Here is a 21812-nt window from a genome sequence, read left to right as displayed (position 1 = left end):
TTCTCTCAGAAAAAATAAACAATGAAATCTGTTTTGTTCCTAGAACCCAGAATTCACAAATTATTACGTATTACGATTCAATTAAGACAAGTAAGTTCTCCAAATTTTTAACTTCTGTTCCATTTCGTACTTCCATAATTATTTTTGTTTGTTTGTCTGTACATATAAGCAAAATGTTCAGTGTTCCTCTTCAGCATGATGCTATATGAGATATGGACCTAGAGATTAAGGTACCTGTACATCCCAAACTACCATAATACATTCAATGCTCTGCCACTAGGAATCGAATTTTGGGCCCCATTCACCTAAAATGGAACTATTTTTGTATCACAGTTTATTTGATTACGTTGTTCAATAGTTTGAAACCTAATATTTTATTCAACATATCCGTATATGCAGAACATTCCACTGTAATTTTCTAAATTTCATAAAGTTTTGTGCAAAATTTAATTACATTTTGTGTTACTAGCAAACAATTTCTAAGTTAAATCTCACAATAATCTTCAATTTTGAGGTCGTATCCTGAGTGATATGCTTCTCCGTAAATCTCACAAGTGGCACGGGGCAACGACATGTAGGATATATAAACACTGAAGTAACAGGAAGCTGTGACAGATGAGATGGTCCTCAGGGAGGGATTTCTTACGAGACAGATGTCGCCATGGCAACTGATGCAGTGGAATAAGTCGTGAGTGAGGAGCAAAAGGGGTTGAGGAATGAAAGTACATAGTTTGTGAATGCCTCCAAGGTTGGCTAAATTGGCTTCTGTGGGATGAAAGACACGTGTAAACAGGCATTTGGAGGGTCGGAATATAATCATGAATGTGAAAGGTGCTTCTGTTGCTTTCACCTTTATACACTTTGCCGTTCTGTGTGCCAGTGTGTGTTTTATTTATGCGTTCTATATATTTGTATGTTTCAACGAAGAAGCTTGAGAAAATACGTTGATGGGATACTTCACCTCAAAATAGGCTTACCTCAAACGAAGTTTAACTGACTTTTGTGCTAATATGATACAGTTTATTAAGTAAGGTTTTTAAAGAAGTAATTAAAAATAACTTTGAATGTAGTGAGATTATGATCCAATGTGTTTGTATGAAACGTAAATTTAATTTTTAAATAATGACGTTGCGAAAATATGCTGTTTATCTGCTGTACTTTCACAGCCCCTTAAAATACATTAATAGGTTAAAAAGAAAAGAAATGAAAAAAGAAAGGAAAACATTTTATCATGAAAAATATATTGTAGCTAAATTTAACATCTTAGTACAGAATATAACAAGATATAATGACAAATTCTCTGTTACAAGTTTCTATAGTATCTTTCATATCTATTGGACCATTTGTTTACATTCTAAGCTTTTCTTGTACTTTCTTTCTTAATTTGAACTAATTCTTACATCCCCTTACACATTACTCACCCTTCATTATCACTAATAGAATGATCTTTTATCCGATCGTGGAGAAAAGCGGTATAAATGTTTTGTATAATTAAAAAAAACATAAAAAGAGGTTAAAATAATAACATTTAAATCATAGCGTATGAGTGGCAAACTGAAATAGGTATTTATTTCAAGCAATGATCTTAAATATTCCAGAAATACTTTTTCTTTTACTATATCTGTACTAAGATACAAACAGTATGTAGTTAATAGTTTCTACCGTATTAAAAAAGTGTATGTTACAACCTATAATAGTTTCTACTTTAAATATAATTATTTTATAAGTATTTAATGTAATTATTTTTTTACTTATTTTCTGCAAATTGGCTACCTATCTCTAGAGTAGCCCATTTTTCAGTGGAACAGGTGGTGGTGGCCAACACAGACATTTTTACTGTAACTGTAAAATCATCGTTGTTTACTGTTTAAGGAAATTTAATACAATTATGTTTCTTTTGTATTTACAGGTGAGTTGAAAGAAGTTTTTTTTTTTTTTTAATTATGCTGTTACAAGTGAACCCATGTGAGTACAGTTTTATTCTATACTGCTATTAGCTGACCTCAATAGCGTGATTTGAGACTTTGCCAGGGAGGGGGGACAAGATTGTACACCGACAAAAGTTTCACGTTAATGTGTTACTACACAATATTTCTTAAAAGTATATGTTTCTCAAACTCGAGGGAAGAGGGGGGACTCATTCTTACCCCCTCCTCTCTCCAAATAACTTTCCTGTTTAACCTTATTACCTTTGTATGAAGGATTTGATTTCAGTATCAAAGTACGTATTTAGAAATTGATTAACTTGGTATTCCCGTAGAGCAGTGCTTTCTAATTTTTGCTTTCTTAAAGTAACGTTTTACGTGTACGAAATATGTACTGTACATGAACTCACGCCAAGAAAAATGTATTAGTAAAAAAAAAAAAATATGACTAATAAAATAAATGAACAAATAAACTCTCGATAAAGAGAATCAAAAGGATCACGCGATATTAATGAAATATTGACTCTGTTAGTTGAAGCGGTCAGTGTTCCATGTATGTGATATGATACATGCTGGCAGTTGAAGCGGTCAGGATGTGGATAGACATCTTTAGAGTGACCGTTATTCGTGTAGATGTTAAGGTAATGACTCCATTATCGAACTATCGAACTCGGCAGAGAGATATTTGCTCAAGTTGTATATTGCCAAAATAAATAAATAAATAAATAAATAAATAAATAAATATAAATAAAAATAAATAAATAAAATAATATCAAAAATTAAATTATCATGTGGAGTAACTGGCGGACGTACATAAGTATTGAGAGTACAATCTTACAAGGCTCAGTAGGGTGATTTTAATAAATAAGTAAATAAAATAAAACCTTAGAATCCATCATACAGAAAGCACTGAACAGAAATAGCTACACATTTGTGATTGTATTCAAATATTTTGATTTGTAATTTGAGGTGGTAGGAGGTTTGCTAATTGTTGAAAATCTGATAAATAATAGATATCAATAAATCTTGTTACCCAACACTAAGCTTTTACGCTTGTCTATATAGTGTTGCCCACGACAAAAAATCGAGACAAAAAAGGTTTTCTCGTCTCATCTAGAATTTTTATCAAATTCCCGTCTCGTCTCGAAATTCTTTCGTCGAATTCTTGTCTCGTCTCGATTCTCGAAGTTTTTCTTTCTCGTCGCATCTCGATACTCAGATTCCTTTATCTTGTGTTATCTAGTTTCGTAAATTTACGTTCAATATTTATGTTCTGATTTTCTCCTTAATTTCATTAAGCAGTTATCAGGATTCTTCCGCGTCACGGGACGTCCACGGAGAATGTGATAGAGCAACATTTCAATCATTTTATTGTTCAAATATATTGTGTTAATGACTTGTGTATTTTTAAACGTTGATAAATGCTCTTCATTATACTGGTATAATCGCTGTATTAATTTATATTTTTATACAGTATATCACGTAGCACTAAAGCAGTCTTTGAGGTGTAAAACTTTGGTAAACTATACAGTATTAGCCACGAGGCTCTCGGAAAATTTCTCAATTCATCTGGCCTCTGTACGCAAGACCATTGTGGATTTCTAAATGAGAAACCCTCTACGGCATAGTGTAATATTATTAAAATATATATTTATGAATGCTGAACAAAAATGCCAGAGTTGTTTTTGAGAAAATAATTTAGAAAGAAAACCTCCAAACTTCCAAATTACCCCTTCTGCATTTTTCCTTTTAAAAAGAAAACATATCATAGAGTTAATAATGAAACATTGATGTGTGAAGAAATCGCATGTTAGATCCTTTTTCGAGGAAATCGCGAAGTTAGATTTTCACCCTTCAACAAAGTATCCTTATTTTGGTAGGAGGTAGGGGATAAAAAGAAATTTCAAAAAAAAAAAAAAAAAAACCGCCCCATGAGAATCTTATAGAAACCTTAAATTTTAATTTTGTTCTTATACGTTGAACAGTATGGACTCTAGGCAAGAGAATATATTTAGGTCAACATCAGGACAAACAGACGAAAAGACTTTTAAAAAAATAGGTATATGGGGGGCGGGATGAAACGTGTAAATCCATTCAAATTTCGAATTATTTTCTTTCTTTCTTTCTTGTCTTTTCTTTTTTTTTTTTTTTTTTTTTAACAATCAACCCTACTTTCTTCTCTTCTATCGTCGATCGAAAGTAAAAAGGGTCAAAGATAGGGAAAAACATTCTTTTAATAGGTTCTGCATTCGAAGACTAGATCCCAACTCCATTTTTGTCTCTACGCTAAAACCGAAAGCGATAGAAATCTAATACCACTTCCAGCTTCTATATTGATTCTCATATAAGAAAGAAAAAAAAGTATTAATAATAGCGAGATACTTATCTGAATTCATGAATATCGTCTGGACTGTTATCGCTCTAACGCTCTTAAAAACGAGGCTTTACTGTTGATCTAATCTTTGTTATAATATATGATGGAAAAATGTCAGAATGTCTAAAATACCTTAATTAAATAAGTGTTTGGTCATTTAGCATTGCTTTATAAGAAGTATCTTCTATATTTGTCATATTGGCCATTGTGTTATTTTGGGCAGCGGTGGCTCAGTGGTAGTGTGTTCACCTCTGGTGCATGGGGTTCCTGGTTCGATCCCAGCTCGCGCAAGTGAACTTTGTGGTAGACCAACACCGTGTGCATGGGTTTCCTCGGGGTTCTCCCGTTTCCTCCCACTTTCTTCATTCCACCATTTTCATTCATATCTCACCATCACCGACTCCTTTAGCTTAGCCGGCATAATCACGGAACATAAAACTCAAAGATTTCAATTCATTTCATTTCATTGTATTATTAAGGTATCTGAAAAATGGATGGACAGTGATAAATGAAGAACTTCAATGATTCTATCCAAGGTCAATATTTTGCGCCTGAGGAGAATTCAGTGGCTTAGTGGTAGAGCGCTCACCTCTGGTCGAAATAGTGTTGTGAAAAAACTGGAAATTTTGTGTAAAAAAAGATCAGTTTTTACCTTTTTTCCCGAGCTTGGAAAAAAACAGAAAGTTTGAGAAAAATTGAAATTTTCGAAAATTTTACTATGTTGTATTTAAAATGAAAACATTTTATATTTACTAGTTTAGAGTTAAGATAATTGAGTACTTACGTTTCTTGAATTAGAATAGGGAAGGTTTGTGGCAACAAATGTATGTGCACTAGAGACCTGCACGGGCCGGGCCCGGGCTTGGGCGGGCCGACTCTGTTATTTCTTTGGGCCGGGCCGGACTTGGACTGGCCAGCACTGATTTCTCTTCAAGTCGGGCCGGGCTGGGGCCGATCAATTGCAATTCTTTAATAATTATTGACTTTCGTTAAACGATAATTGGAATAAAGCCAAACGTTGAAGAAGTGTGTCCGTGAAAAATGTTACAAAGAATGCAATAGCTATTTAGTTTGTGTTGCTTAGCGGCTCCACTTTCACTATAGAGGATTGCAGGCATTATGCGATAAATTGAGCTCTGACCTTGACCTTCACTGAACTCAAAATAAAAAAAGAAGGAGTGGCAGGAGTGTAGCCAAGGGGGGGCCATCGGGGCCGGGTCCCCCCAAATGGTTTCCTGCCCCCCCAAATGACCAGCTTTTAAAACATCACAGTAAAATTATCTCGCTTCATTCATTTAAAAGTAACAAAGTTAATTGACAATTAATAATTTATGGTAAAATAGTATGGAGAAATATTGCTTTTTCCATACCCACCGAGAAATAGTATAGTATTTCTTCCTTATACCAATCGAAAAATAGGATACTTTTTTGTGACAGCAGATTACACAATTTACTGCGATTTATATTTGACAGTTTGAAGACAAATATTTTAACAAGGTACTATAAATACAGCCATAAAACAAAGGTACTGTTTTTATATGCTTTAACAAGTGTTTTAAAAGACATAGAGGATGGAAAATTTAGTGAGAAACAATGCTTTTATTCGTTTTGAATTTCATTCGCTCTTTCTTTTATTTCTACTCAGTGTAATAAAATAATTATGTTTTTCTTAGTCACGAATAATAAATAAATATTTTTGTCAGGAAACCGTAAAGAAATTAAGTGAAATTTCAAAGAAAATCAATCTTATGTAGATAGGTTCTGTATACAAGGTCTTAAATTTAAATATAAAAGTAACCAAGAAAATTTTGTTGCTTTTTCACCCACCACCTTCGAACATCGATATGTCACCTAACCTGGAAGTTTAAAAATAGTCCCCATCAGCATTGACGACCTTCTGAAAACATTCTGGAAGACCATGGAACCCATCGCGGTAGAACTTGGTGGGCCGTGAAACGAAGAAAGTATCAGGTGCATTTTGGACTTTCACTAGGGATTTGAACTGGCGTCCTCTAAGGTGATTGTCCAAAGAATGGAACAGGTGATAATCGGACGGTGCAATACCCGGGGAATATAGTGGTTGCAATATTGTTTCCCATCCAAGGCGGAAAATGGTGTCCTGAGTCATCCTAGCCACGTGGGACTTAGCGTTGTCCTGTAAACGAGGACACATTTGCAATTCAGAAGTGATGGCTCCAGAGTTTTGAGTTTTTGTTGAGCACAGCTGAACTGCTGACACTACACAGTTGCATTGATACTCTGACCAGCTCAGGGCCGCGGTGGCTCAGTGGTAGAGCGTTCACCTCTGGTGCTTGGGGTCCTGGGGTCGATCCCAGCCCCCGACAAATGAACTTTTGTCGTGTACAAACACCGTGTGCGTGGGTTTTCTCGGGGTCCTCCCGTTTTCTCCCACTTTCTTCATTTCACCATTTCATTCATTACTCACCATCACCGTCTCCTTTAGCCTAACCGGCATAACCGTGGGACGTAAAACTCAAAAATTTCATTTTCATTTCTGACCAGCTGGTAGCAGTTCCCGATGCACGATGTACCAAACACACAGAAGGACCTTATTCTGGTACAGTGCTGGTTTCGGCTGTTTTGAAATCGGTTCATGGGATGCTAACCAATGATGACGGCGCCGTGGAGCTTCGTATAAGACACACTTTTTATCACATGTCAACGGCCTGTCCAGAAATGGCTCCGAAACATTATATAAAGACAGGCGACTGCCTGCCTTGCCTTCTGTCTCGGAGTCAAAATATGTGAGACCCATCCACCCAAATTGTAGTGGTTCACAAGTTGATGGATGTGCTACCGAATGGTTTCACCACATACTGAATTGTAGCCCCAGTTCCTCTCTGTACATGTGTTTGTCTTCTGGCACGTGGTGTTTTCGGGTGTTTCGTCATCGTCCTTAAACTTGTTAAACCATCGCTGCAATGTCCGCGTCGTCACAACACCCTCACCAAAGGCCTGGCATATCTTCTGTACCGCTACAGCGTTTGACCTCCATTTGAACTCGTTCAGCACACATGCTCTTATGACGCTCTATGGATGTCCCATGTTCTCTCTGTCTTTACGCAAGTTCACGGTGTGTCTGAATTGCCACAACCAGGTAGTATGTTGGATATACCCACACCAATAATTGACGTTCGCCTTATCTCCACTCGCATTCAACTCACGGTGTGAGGTCCAATTGAACACACATCTCCACGAAAAGGGACAGGACTTTCTTGGTTACCTTTACAGTTATGCACAAAAGTATAGCGTTTGGTCCCAGGCAGTAGTTCTTGATTAAGCATAATAAAAACTATCTTGAATATAATTTATGGATAATAATAATAATAATAATAATAATAATAATAATAATAATAATAATAATAATAATAATAATAATAATAATAATAATAATAATAATAATAATAATAAGCTAAAATAGTGTTTTTAGTTTTCCAGAAGAAAACCAAAATTTTCCTTTCTTTCAGGCCCCCAAAACATTAACAGCAACACTTTTTTTTACTTTGTATATTCTAGCTCCCCCCCCCTAAAAAACGACGGGCCCCCCTACACAAACCTGCTGGCTACACCCCTGAGGAGTGGGAATGTTTTGCCTGTCGCTAAACAATATTGCCATCTTCACTTTATGCTAAAAATCAATTAAGTTAGATTTTTGTTATAGGGAATGGAGTTTTTGTTCTCTCGATGATAGGCAAAGTTCTAGGAGGCAATGGTACCATTCGGGAGGCAAGCGTCAGGTTGTAAACCAGAGTTTAGAAAATGTTTCTGAGGGTTAGGTCAAATTTAGTACTAAATTTTGAGAAAGATTTGGGCTCGAGCTAATTTTTTTTTAAATTATCGGGCCGGGGTCGGGCCAAAAAATTTTAAAATTTATCGGGCCCGGGCCGGGCTTGGGCCAAGAATTTTGAAAAACTTATCGGGCCGGGCCGGGCTTGGGCCGAAAATCTCCAAAACTTTTCGGGCGCGGGCTGGGCCTGGCCTAGGTACGTTCGGGCTGGATTGGGCTCGGGCCGAAAAATTCGGCCCGTGCAGGTCTCTAATGTGCACCACTCATCCAAACACTTTAAAGTTAGCACCCGTGATAGAATGGAGTTATGGCTACAAAAGAAACTAAAACATAATCCTAGTTAGCTTAATTAATATAAACACACTTAAATTATCTTAAGAAATCTTATGAAGTTCCCATTTGATGGCAGAGAAATATTAAAATAACGGAGCCAGAATCATTTTAGTTAATATGTTAAATCAAACATATATTTTATAGAGATACGTATCTTCCTTGTGCTATGTAAAATTTCCGGAAATTTTGAACCCATTAAAAAATAATTTGTTCGGAAATATTGGCAAAAACCAGAAAATATAATTTAAAAACTATTTCTTCGCCTGATGCTAATCTTAGTTGCTGTAATATGTCTGCAGAATATATATATATATAATGCATTTCACTAACAGGAAAATACTTAAAGCAACACGTTTTGATTTTACTTTTTTAGTTTTCTGGTTTCTGGTAAAATTCCTCCTTATTATTTGTATATGGTGGACCTAAAGGGCATCAAAACTGTCACCAATCAACTTATGGAGTCCCAAAACTATGAATTCGACACTAATATTGGTCATTTTCAATTATCTTTGCATGTCACCATCCTCCTTATGAGTAGTAATGGAGCTGAATTTGGATTTTAACAGCATCGACTGTTCATCTCAGTGACCCCCAAAACTATGGATTCAATACTAATAACGGCCATTTTCGATCATTTTTATATATCTCTCCCTTTCCATTCCCTCAAGTTGCGGAGCTGAAATTTGGATTTAAACGGCATCCGAAGTGTCACTGTTCATCTCATCGACCGCGAAAATTATGGATTCGACACTAATATCGGTCATTTTCAATATATCTCCCCTGTTCCCTTTCTTCAAAAAAATGAAATGAAATTGAGTTTTACGTCCCACAATTATGCTGGCTACGCTAAAGGAGACGGTGATGATGAGAAATGAATGAAAAGGTAGAATGAAGAAAGTGTGAGAAAACAGGAGAACTCCGAGTAAACCCACGCACACGTCCCTCCTCTCAAGTAGCACCTCCAAAGTGAAATGATAAAAACCATCCCAAAGCTCATCTATGTTGAAAATTTTATCGAGTTCGACCTGGTGGCTCAAGAGTTATTAAGTTACAAACATAGTCACTTTTATTTTGATACTTAGAGATAATTTTTTGCACTAGAAAACAAGTATTTGTTTACATATAGGACTTTGTACATAAAATTTATATAAAAGTTTATATTAGAATATTAAATAATAGTAATTATATGTTTTAGTGCATGAATATTAGTGAAATTTTCCTACTGCTCTTTCTTTTAAGAAGTAATTTGGTTAAAATTAACAAAACTTCACCAGATCAAAGGGTATATTAAGAACTCATTATCAATTTCATTCAAGGGACCTATTTGTTGTTACAGAAAAGTTTCATGATGGTAGGAATGTATTTAACTGTAAAAATTCTGTGATTAATGCACATCCATGAATAAACCACTAAAAAAGCACATAACGGAAATAAGTGCAGACTATTAATTTTCAAGAATATTAATTTTCAATGTAATAATTTTATTTTCGAGTGTTTTTTTTTTTTTAGTTTTTTTAAATATTCGCATCATTGAAATTTCTGAACTTATATTTTTGACGCGTTCGAAAAAAAAAAAAAGGTTCCATTACTAATAAAATTAACCTATTACAAAGGTTTTTATTTTCCCCCAATTTTTTTCGGAAATAACTGTTTTTTTTTTTACCAACAGGTTCAATATTTCCGGAAATTTTACAATGGGAGAGATTCTCTGTTCCAATCCCATTCCATCTAAATTTGTTACATTGTTTCTGTGCGATTTGTTGGGGTTCTCTTGTTTATTTCATTGTTTCCATGCGATTTGTTGCGGTTCTCTTGTTTACTTTGTTTCCGTGGGATTTGTTGGGGTTCTCTTGTTTACTTCATTGTTTCCGTGGGATTTGTTGGGGTTCTCTTGTTTACTTCATTGTTTCCATGGGATTTGTTGGGGTTCTCTTGTTTACTTCCCCATTATTATTCCCTAAGTTCCTTTCATAGTCATAAATGCTTTCAATAATCAGCCATCTCCTTTAGCATAAACGGTAAATATGGAATTTTCAAATTCAAGATTTAATTTCATTACATATAATTTCAATTGCGGCCGAAGAAATGTTGATTCCAAGACCACATATTGAGATGCAAAACTGCTGAATATCTCAAGATATACGATGTCGTAGTTAAATACATTGAATTGTATCCCTCCTCCCCCTCCCCCCCAAATAAGTGCAGTGATAATAGTTCTTCTTCTTCTTCTAGGTCTTTTTTTCCAGTTAGCTGGGGTCGGTTTTTCGGATCACTATCTTCCTCCTCCACCTGTTTCTATCTTGTGTCATATCCGCTGTGACACCACGTTGCAGCACATCGTTCTTAACACACAATCTCCCCACTTCTTCTTTGGCCGGCCTCGGGTTCGTTTCCAACTAACATCTATAGCATCTACTCGGTGAGCTGCGTACTGCCATGGTCGTCTTCTTACATGCCCAAACCATCGCAGTCTACTTTCTTGCAGTTTTTGTATTACTGGTCTCACTTTTACTGTACTCCGGATCTTTTCATTCTCAATTTTGTCCTTCCGCGTGACTCCACACATCCATCGCAGCATTTTCATCCCCGCAACATTCATTCTCTTCTTCGTCATTCAAAATTCTGCTTCGTATAATAAGGCAGATCCCACTACTGTTTTGTAAAGTTTTCCTTTAAGGGGTCTTCACTACAGCGAAATTAAACTACCGCTAATTTTAGAGTTTTTCTGTAATATCTTCAAAACAAATAAAAATATTCGAAAAGTAGAAACGTAGTGAACTAGACAATATAATTTTGCATGTGATACCTTTACCACAATTCACCTATCTGCTTTTCGTATGGCGCTATTTAGAGAATCCGCAAAAAAAAAATGCTAAATCTATCTACAGTTGCAAATCGAAAGCAGATAGATGAGTTGTGATAACGGTATCACATGCAAAATCGTGTTGTTTAGTTCACTACGTTTCTACTTTTCAAATATTTTTATTTGTTTTGAAGATATTACAGAAAAACTCTAAAATTAGCGGTAGTTTAATTTCGCTGTAGTGGTGAAGATCCCTAAGGTATATTGGTAGCCTAAGGTCACAACACTCCTGCCATTTCTCTCCATTTCGTCCAACCGCTGTTAATTCTGCTATTTATATCTCTTACCCGTGTATTTTCCTGCAGAATTGATCGCAAGTACTTTAATTTCTTCGTCCTTACCATCTCTTTCCCGTCAAGTTGTATTCTTGTATTCTCGATTGCATTTTTTTCTCGTGAAAGAACAATGTAAATATTCTTAGTTCTACTAATGCTCTCCAATGCTCATCACCAGGCATCTAATTTCTCTTGCAAAGCAGCCTTCGTCTTACTCACCAGCACGTCAGCCACAAATAGCATATTCCAATGTGCTAACTCTTGGAAATTCTTTGTAAGTTCGTCCACCACAATTGGAAAAAAGGTATGGACTAAAGCATACTGCAAAAAAATGAAATGAAATCTTTAAGTTTAACGTCCCACGGTTATGCCGGTTAGGCTAAAGGAGACGGTGATTATGAGAAATGAGTGAAATGGTGGAATGAAGAAAGTGGGAGGAAACGGGAGAACCCCGAGAAAACCCACGAGCACGGTGTTTGTTCACACGGCGCGAACTGGGATCGAACCAGGGGCCCAAGCACCGGAGGTGAACGCTCTACCACTAAGCCACCGCGCCCCCAGCATACTACAAAATTCAATTATACAATTCAGAATCGAACTCGTGCTCTGGTGCATAAGAAGTGACGCGCTGTAACCCTGAGAAACTGTGATTCTTAATAAGGAAACGCTAATTTACCGAGAAGCCCTCAGATACCTAGTTTTAATTATTAACACGAGCGCTGTACAGAAATAAAATCTTAATATTGAATGCATTCCAGGTAATTTTAAGTTTTATAACGTTCTCATTTTACGAAGTTAATAAAATCTAGAAAGCCGTTATGATATTGAAATTTTTGCAACAGATGAAATTTAAAAAAATATGTATATTCGTTGAGATGGAATGTAAGACATTCCGTATCTACATCGATTTACCTTTTTCCTTTTCACTATCCTTCTCTTCGTTTTTAACGTAAAGCGAAGCAGCAGGTGACATATTTGGACGTTCGCCAGCCGAGAATCCAATTGGAACGCCAGCGCAATCGTAAACTCTGTAATAAGACAAGCAACATCCTTCTGGCAATGCTGATTTTGCCATAACGTACCACGGTGAACGCTACGTGGGATTCCATTTCTGGGTGATTCAAATATATGTTTCAAATGAAAAATACGAGCATAAAAAGAAGAGGAAAACAGATGATTATGTGACAGAATCTTCATCTGAAATCAATTCTAGCTAAATGATAATGGATTGGAAACGCTAAAGCAATGTAATTTGTGTTCCAGTTTCAGTGACAGGTTTTATTGTTTCTTTAAATTACTAAAAACGATGCACTTTCTCATCTACAGGTATAAAAAATTTCAAAATGTTATCGGTGCATGGTAGCTCAACGGTAGAGCACTTAGGTATGATGTGAGGGGTCTCTGGTTAGATTCCAGGCCGCGTGCGTTTATAATTAACAAGATTGTTCATGGATTTTCTCGATGTTTTCTTTCCTCCCACATTCTCATTCTACTATTGCACGGCCAACAAGAGATGGTCTCTGACGTTTCTTACCACATGCGGTGGGACCTTGCAGCCCCTACTTACCACGATCACTCTGTTTTATACCATTAATTAAATTGCCACTACAGTTGCACCGAAAAAAACGTTGACACGCGATTAGTGGCAATGTCACTGCGAGCTGTCAGAGACGTTCTCTTACTCGACGCACTATAATTGTTTCATTATCATTAATTGACATTAATCATCTAATTTTCTTTAGCCTATAGGACATCAGGGATGATTTCAGACATTTTCCTGGGGGGATTTCAATACACGGGAGTAAATAGTAGTATTACGAAAATATTGGAAATCTACCTTGAGACGATAGGATATGTGGTTCCGAAGTAGGCGATCCTCACGTGCGATCTAAACTAATTATTGATAGTGCTTCTCGGTCCTCTCGTACAACGTCGAGGTTATAATGAATTAGATCTACTACCGGTACTTGTATTTACATGAGTTTCGGATATCAATCCGATTAAGTTGGCGGGTGCACACGCCATCACAAAAGATTACCACTCACAGAATAAGACGTTTCCTAGTACACTACCTCCTTGCCTTGAAGGAAACTGAATTACTTAACTAGGCCACAGGTCTCAATACAATCGAAACTTACACGATATGACGTTACAGTTTCGCCAACTAACACTTTGGCTTCATCAGACATTATCTGATACTTGATAGTGTCTGATGAAGTCAGTGTTAGTTGGCAAAACTGTATCACGTATATAGCTTTTAAATGTGAATATATTGTTTTGTTCAGCAAATAGTTTGTGTTTAAGTATATGCAAAGCAAAGCTTCTACTTATGGAAGATATGTCGTATCCTAAGAATTCTGTTATCGCTGGTTGTCTAATACTCATACAAATATTTAACAGTTGTGGGCTGTGGTTTCAATTTTACCGATAATAGAATTAAGAGAATATACTTTAATAATTCATTCTACTTAATCATGTTGAAATCGAAGTATGTTATCACACTTCGAAATTTCCCTGTATTACTATATTTTCAAAGTTTTTTTTTCTAGTCTTTTAAGAATTTTAGAGTTCAGTTTCACTTAACAAGGAAAACCTCCATTCAATTGACAAAATTGTCTCAAGATAGTTCCATTAAGCTGAATTTCGAAAAATCTTCCGAGCACGTTATTAGTAAACAAAAATATGTGTGTTTTATTTGTTTAAAAATCGAATCTACTCATGTTCTCTGGATATTTAAATATGAAACAATCATAGGAGAAATATCAGCTGTTGATAACCGCAACCAGCACATACCAATCATGTTTTTCTTTTTAATTCCTGATAATATTGGAGGCAAAGTTCAGAAGATAACAGTATTGATATTTTGTATCTTGTTATGCTAGAAGTTAATTGGTGGTAATCTTAACATAACATATTAGTTTTTTTTTTAGTATTCTGACCTTAAAGTCTGTTATATCCAGTGGCGTATTTAGGGGGGGCTTCCGGGCTTCACCCCCCCCGAAATCTTACTTACTATAGTAAAGTATATGAAATATCTTGCAGAATTTTTATATTTTCAGGCAAAACCCTCTCCCGAAAGTTAGCAAAGCCCCTCCCGAAAGAAAATCGGAAATACGCCACTGGTTATATCAAACTTCCCGTACACCTCTAACATATATAGGACTCTTTAGAAAGAGGTAGAAAGAGTTCAATAAAGAACTATTAGATTTAAACACACAAAATTTTATATGCAGTGTTTTATAATTTCGGCATATCAAGATATATATATATATATATATATATATATATATATATATATATATATATATATATATATTGCAAATCCAATTCCAAACGAGTGGAGCATAAAAATAAAATATTGGAGACGTATCGGATAAGGGATTTTTCTTTCTTTTTTTTCTTTTTCTTTTCTTTCTTTTTTTGTCTTTTCGGTACAGTTCCTTCCTAGCACAAAGAGATGAAATTTTACTCCAAAATTTCAAACAAAATGTGAAGACTAAATTTACTTGCACGAATTCAATTTGGCTGATGGAGGGGACAAGAAACCTTTCTAAACCGTTGGATTTAGAGCCACCAAACTTGGTGTATTGTTACTTTTTAATAGTACGGTGTATATACAAAATGTAAAAATGCATTTATGTGCACGGAGCAAGATTATTATAAGTTTCTTTCAAACCGTTGAATACAGAGACATGAAATTTGATATATGGAGCCTATATTACATAAAATACGAATGACGTGGTCACTTGCACGAGTTTTGAAAACTGCAGCATGAACAAGGAGGATGGAGGAAATTTCAGATTACCGCCTGTTTTCTTTGAATTGGTCAACACAATAGCATGAAATTTCATGTGTGTGCAGCCTATGATATGTACACAAATTATGTATATTTCGCGCACTTACATCAATTTTGGAAATTCCACTCCCGGAAAAATGGAGAAATTTAACTATTTCTATATTTTCTGAATTATTTAACACAGATATACGACCTTTTGTACATGGAAATGCTTCGATAGTTAAAATATGCAGCTTATTCACTTGCATGACTTCAATATGGCGCATGCAGCGGAGAGAGAATGCTTTTGAATTGTTGGATTTAGGATCAGGCAACTAATTGTAACTTGATATACAAAATGTGAAGATTAAATTCATTTGCACGAATTTAATTTAGTTAATGGAGGGACAGGAAACCTTTCTAAACCGTTGGATTTAGAGGCACTATAATTGATGTATTGTGACTTTTTAATATACAAAATGTAAAGAATACATTCACTTGCATGAATGTAGGAAGAGATTTTTTTTTTTTTTTTTTTTTTTTTTTTACAACTGAATAGAATTAGAAATTAAGATTTTATATTTCTGGGCTTTCGGCAACTATGTCCATTTCAGTCCATCACGCATGAGGGATGACGTCCTTTGGCAATGACACTATGGAGGGAAGTGAGGAAGGAAGGAAGCTGCCTGGGTATATTAGATACCATCCAAATTTTTGGCTTCAGTGAATGAGGAAAAATCAGGAAAAACTCACTCTGAGTGGCTGCTCTGAAAAGGCTCTTACACTGGGATCTTTCGAAGTTTTACCGATACGTATATTATTATGTTTTTTTTTTATATTACATGATTTGATATAATTTACGAAGTGGCAACGAGAGAGTTTCTCGTGGTGGTCCACACCTATTTATTAATGTTGTGTAAACCAAATATGTAAAATAAGCAGATCGGATTTCACATAAACTGCTGAAACAAATTTTAATGAGTAAACTATTTTCACACATTTTAACTTCTATTTATTGTCAAATTGTCGTGATTATATATATAAGTTTTCAAAACAACTTTCTCTGACTCCAATACATGTTGTCATTGGTATTCTGTATGATGTGTTTGGTTAATGGGATAAACAGTAACAAAACGGAAACTGGGTCGATTTATTCCTCATAGAAATGCACAGGATGCATCGAAACACATTTCATTGACAATCAACCAGCGAACAACGTTGTGAACATTATTTATTTTTTTTTTAAAGAAAAGAAATTTAAAATTCAAATCCTGCGAAAAAAAATAAAATGACTACATCGTAATTCGAAACACGTTCTTGTACATACAATGTAGATCTAATTTGATTTCTCATTATTAGCCTAATTACTGAACTCCTGAAAGTACAATTGTCAGCAAACAGGAAATGGTGTTGTTAATTCATTTTAAATAGCGAAGTAGAATCATGTTTTGTTTAAAACACATGAAAAAAAAACAATCATTCATAACTATTACAAAAAATTAAATCTTTGAGTTTTACGTCTCACGGTTATGCCGGCTACGCTAAAGGAAATGGTGATGATGAGAAGTGAATGAAATGGTAGAATGAAGAAAGTGGGAGGAAACGGGAGAACGAGAGAAAACCCACGCACATGGTGTTTGTCCGCCACAAAGTTCACACTGCGCGAGCTGGGATCGCACTTGGGACCCCAAGCACTTGAGGTGAACGCTCTACTACTGAGCCACCGCGCCCCCTTAAGATTAATTAAGGAACACGACTTTGCTCCCAATGTCAGTGTGGCACTTAGGATTTTGTTAACCTTACCGGTAACAGTGGCAAGTGGAGAAAGAAATTTTTCGAAACTTAAGCTTATTAAAATCTATCCACGTTCTTCCATGTCTGAAACACGCTTGAATGGTCTAGCGACGATATGAATAGAACACGAATTGGCTGAAACATTGGACTACTCGAATGTGATACAGAAATTTGCTCATATCAAAGCAAGAGAAGTTTCTTTTAATTAAGGTATGTTACATTTTATGTATCTCCATTGTATTCAGTAAATTATAAGGCTTAGGTTAATCACTTAGCTTGTCGTAATATCTGATTCACTATATTATCTTCATTCTCCATACCCTATTAGAAACACCTTTTTGATATAAAATAAGCTTAAAAATTAAAATTCTTAGTCGTGACTAAAACATATATTTTTTAAAAATTTTAATTTTTGCATTCGTTTCTGTATATCACAGATATACAGCGAAATCGAGCATACTGAATATTGTGTCATGTGTGTAGTCGTTTAAGATTACGTAAACATTCGAGAAGGGTAGTTCAATTGTTTATTTATTTTTCGATTTCATACATGTATTTAAATAGGGCATCTTACTTTTTCGTGACACTTGAACGTCTTCTGTAAAATAAGATTTGCGAATTAAAGGGGCGGCATGTAAAAGTTTCGCCCAGGGCGGCAAAACTGCTAGCGCCGGCCCTGGGATAGCTATCATGACTCGTGAGGATATTAGAGGATTGGCCAGGTTAACCAACTAGGACGTGATAATCGCTCTAACTGTTTATTGCAAGAAAAGAAAGGAAGAAACTGAACTAAAAAAAAAAAAAAAAAAGCTTTCCTTCAAGAGTTAGTGTAGAGCAACGGACGGATATACTAATATTACTAAGCTGTGTGTTGCAGCTTTGGCAATACATTGCCGTATCAGATATCTTATGAAAACGTACAGAGCCGGATTTAGGTTTGTTGAGGCCCTAAGCTATCGAAGATAATCGGACCTTTTGTGTCTGTCCAGCTGTCTTTTGTCAACTGACATTTTAGGAAGCAGGCTAGCAGGAGGGCTCCATTACCTACATCATAGAAGCACACTGTTGCTGTTCGTAGATTTTATTATTTTTTAAAAAATATTTTTGAAAATGTGCATCCAGGGTTTTTTTTTTCTTTAAATTTTTTGTGATCCCATAAGAATGGGGTCCTGGCACTGGTAATGCATAGAAAAAGCAGTTTCTTCTAGAAAACACAATTCTTTGTAGATAGTACAATTTCTTCAGGTTGTACTTTCATAGTACGTATAACAAATTATGCATATCCGAAACTATTAATACAGATTATTGATAGTAAAGGTTTGCTTTTCTTAGTTTTTTCTTTTTCTTTCTTTTTTTTTTTTTTTTTTTTTTAAGTTACATGTAGCTCCAAAGCCAAACAGTACTCGAGTGTAGTGAATGTCTTGATATCAACAGCCCCACTTCCTAATTCAGATGTACACATACCTCTCAAATTGATGCACTAAATGTTAATACAAACAACCTAAAGCCCAGAACAAGTTTTGTTGGTGATATAATTTCGTTAAAATCTAGCGTTGTTATAAATTGTATACTTAGAAATACAGTAGTAGTGAAGTATACAGAAGTGAGATCGCTCTAAAGATGACTTGGAAGAGAGCAACCCCTGATGTTCACGATGAAAAGCATATCGAACAAAATATCTGTAATTAATGTAATATATTACCGTACTTAATTTTTTCTTCGTTTAAATTTCATTGCTTTTTCTTTAAAAAAAAGCATTGCTATAACCATAAAATACAGTTACGAATAGATATCTTGCAAATGTATGTTCTGAAAAGCATTTACGGATGTCTCCCAGAGATAGCGTTTCAAGCGTATTCTTCCTTTAGAAAAGAATTGTGTATTGTTGCTCATTTAAGTGCGAGAGAGATAAGAAAATATCGATTGGAAGACTGAGAAAGCGTCAGAATGTAAAGGTGGAGGAGATTGAGGGAGAAGGAATAGGCCATGTCTATGAGAAATCACTACCAATTGCAAACATTAGTTGTTCTCCTGCAACAAGTAAATTAAGTGCTTTTCCAAATTTACGAAGAAATTAAATGTCGACTAAAAACAGGGAATTCGTGTTATTATTCAGTTCAAAATCTCTTGTCGTCGCGAATTCTGTCGAGGAATTTGAACCTTAAAATATATAAAACGATAATCGTGGCTGTTGTTCTGTATGGTTGCAAAATATGGTCGCTTACTCATCTGAGGGAATAATGTGGACTGAAAGTATTTGGGAACAAGATCCTAAAATGAATATTCGGACCCAAGAGGAACGGGAATGGGAAATGGTGGAAACTTCATAACGAGGAACTGCATAATTTATACGGTTTACCAAACATTGTTTGGGTCATCAATCCAGGAGGCTCAGGTGGGCAGGTCATGTAGCGAGGATGGAAGAAAGTAGGATCACTTTCAAAGTCTTAACTGGAACACCAATCGAGAAACGACCATTAGGAAGATTAAAGCGCAGATGGGAGGACAATATTAAGATGAATCTCGCAGAAATAGGAATACAAAGTAGAAACTTTATCCAATTAGTTAAGGATAGAAGTCAGTGGAGAGCTTTTGTGAATGCGGCATTGTACCTCCGGGTTCCAGAGGCCATCATTTTTTTTTTTTTTTAATGTGCGAACAACGTTTACATAATTCGTTATATTTTACTTCATTTGATATCAATGTAGCTAATTAGGTTGTTTTTGTTTAGTTCTGCGTTGCAGATTGTACGGTACATCCTAATTGAGATAATGATGGATAGATTATTGACGAAAGTATGAGTAGAACAGGGGCGGATCCAGGACCGACTTCTGGGGGGGGGGGGCGATGGGTTGTCATACTGCTACTTTTAAGGGCACAAAACTTTGGAATGTTTTATTTATATATATAAAAAACGAAAGTTTCCCTCTTCTGGATCAGCCCCTGGAGTAGAATGATAATAATAATAAAAATGGGAGAATTAATGAAAACGCTACATAGAGCGGATCTCAGTATAGCCGCGAAGTACATTACACATTTTTTTGATCGTGGCACAACTTTCAAAATACCCTGATCATAGAAATCATCTTTTGGGAGTATAAATATCTGCAGACAAAAGCGCTGTTCGGTTAAGAATTTCTTCATCGGACCAAAAAGATAATAGTTTGAAGTTGCTAGGGATCAGGACTGCATGGAACTGGTCGGGCACGTCCCACCAAAACGTCTCGAATTTCGAACGACGAACAGAACGAACAGAAGCAATAACACATGGGCAATAAAGGAATTGATATTTTCAGCACTGATATTAGATCGTTTGTCACGAAGCACACAACACAATTTTGACAGTCTTGTTTCACATAATGTAGCATTCACAGTAGCACCGCGTGTTTAGAAAATCCTCCAGTAGAATTCCTTATAAATCTCAGAATACAATCACTAGTATTTTTTTTTTTTTTCGCTTAGTGAGTCATCTTGAACTTCATCTTTGATGGTATATTGGTATGTTTCCATTTCGTGGGTGCTCGCTTTATTTCAGGCACATACTGGCCCTCTTAGGGCCAGTAGCGATACTTTTCAGAAAAGTATGTCCTTCTTCAACGTACCGTGGCAAATGGTCCTGGCATGTCATCATTTGCTGCCATTTTATAGACCTTTGTGAAGTTTTTTGGTACCACCGAGCACTCAATGCACGAAATTTCAGTTTGTCGTGCACCACATCATATATTATACCATACGAACTGTTCGATAGTCTAATGTTTAAAAATGTATTCACCGGTCTTTAAGAATTGCCTCTTTAATGGCCGTGACATTCTGTTCATTTGGTGATGATAATGAACGCTCAACACACCGCAAATCCACAAGGTTTACACGTCTTTCTTCAAAAAACTTGCTTCATTTGCAGATGTTTCCATACAATCTTCTCTATATATGCACACCATTTCTCTGTGAATTTCACTCGGTTTTTTTTTCACACAATAAACGACTTACAACTCTCTCTCTCTTCACAGGTAGACGAACACACGCGCCATCTTCGCTCTGTAGTTGACATTTTTGCTGTTAGAGGTAAACTTGATCGAATAACTGCCGAATACAACGTGAACTTCAAAGTATTTCTTTTTTCCAGATCAGTATATTGCCGCGAGAGAGACAGAAAAAAAATGCGTTACTTATTGCTCCACCCTCATCCCTTCGGTAGCATTTCAACGCGTTCCTTGAAACTTGGAGAGGACTAGATAGCTATCATTCAGCTTATTGTTATCTTAGTTTACTTATATATCTTGATACAAGTGCGTAAATTATACAAGTAGGTAAACATGGTTGATTTTAAGCAGGGTAGGCGATATATATAGTGCAAGGTTTCAAAAGTCAGATTTTGGGTTCCAGTCAAATGTTTATTGGCAAGGATAGCATAGATCTGTTTATTTTTTCACTATATTTTTCATGTAGTAGATTTCCTTAACTTTCTTTTTTTATCTTTGAACTATTTATTCTGTAAAGTTTCTTCTTTCGGAAATTTAATCAAGAATTGTACTATTCTTTTTCATGATATGTAGGTCAGCGTAAAATATAACAATTTTAAATTCTATATATGGCATTTTCCCTAGGAATTCATCAAAAAACAAATGATTGCTTCAGTCCTATCGGAAATACCTAGAGATCAACCCA

General features: G+C 35.6%; 1 protein-coding gene across 1 annotated transcript in view; it reads left to right on the top strand.

The window, feature by feature from the left end:
* The window catches only part of LOC145694314 (uncharacterized), a 671298-nt gene that overhangs the window by 77856 nt on the left and 571630 nt on the right, over positions 1–21812 (top strand). The window lies entirely within an intron of this gene.

This window comes from Thermobia domestica, chromosome 1, assembly GCF_964235325.1.
Source record: "Thermobia domestica chromosome 1, izTheDome1.hap1.1, whole genome shotgun sequence".
NCBI classification, from domain to species: Eukaryota; Metazoa; Arthropoda; class Insecta; order Zygentoma; family Lepismatidae; genus Thermobia; species Thermobia domestica.
This window is presented reverse-complemented; position numbering and strand designations above follow the sequence as displayed.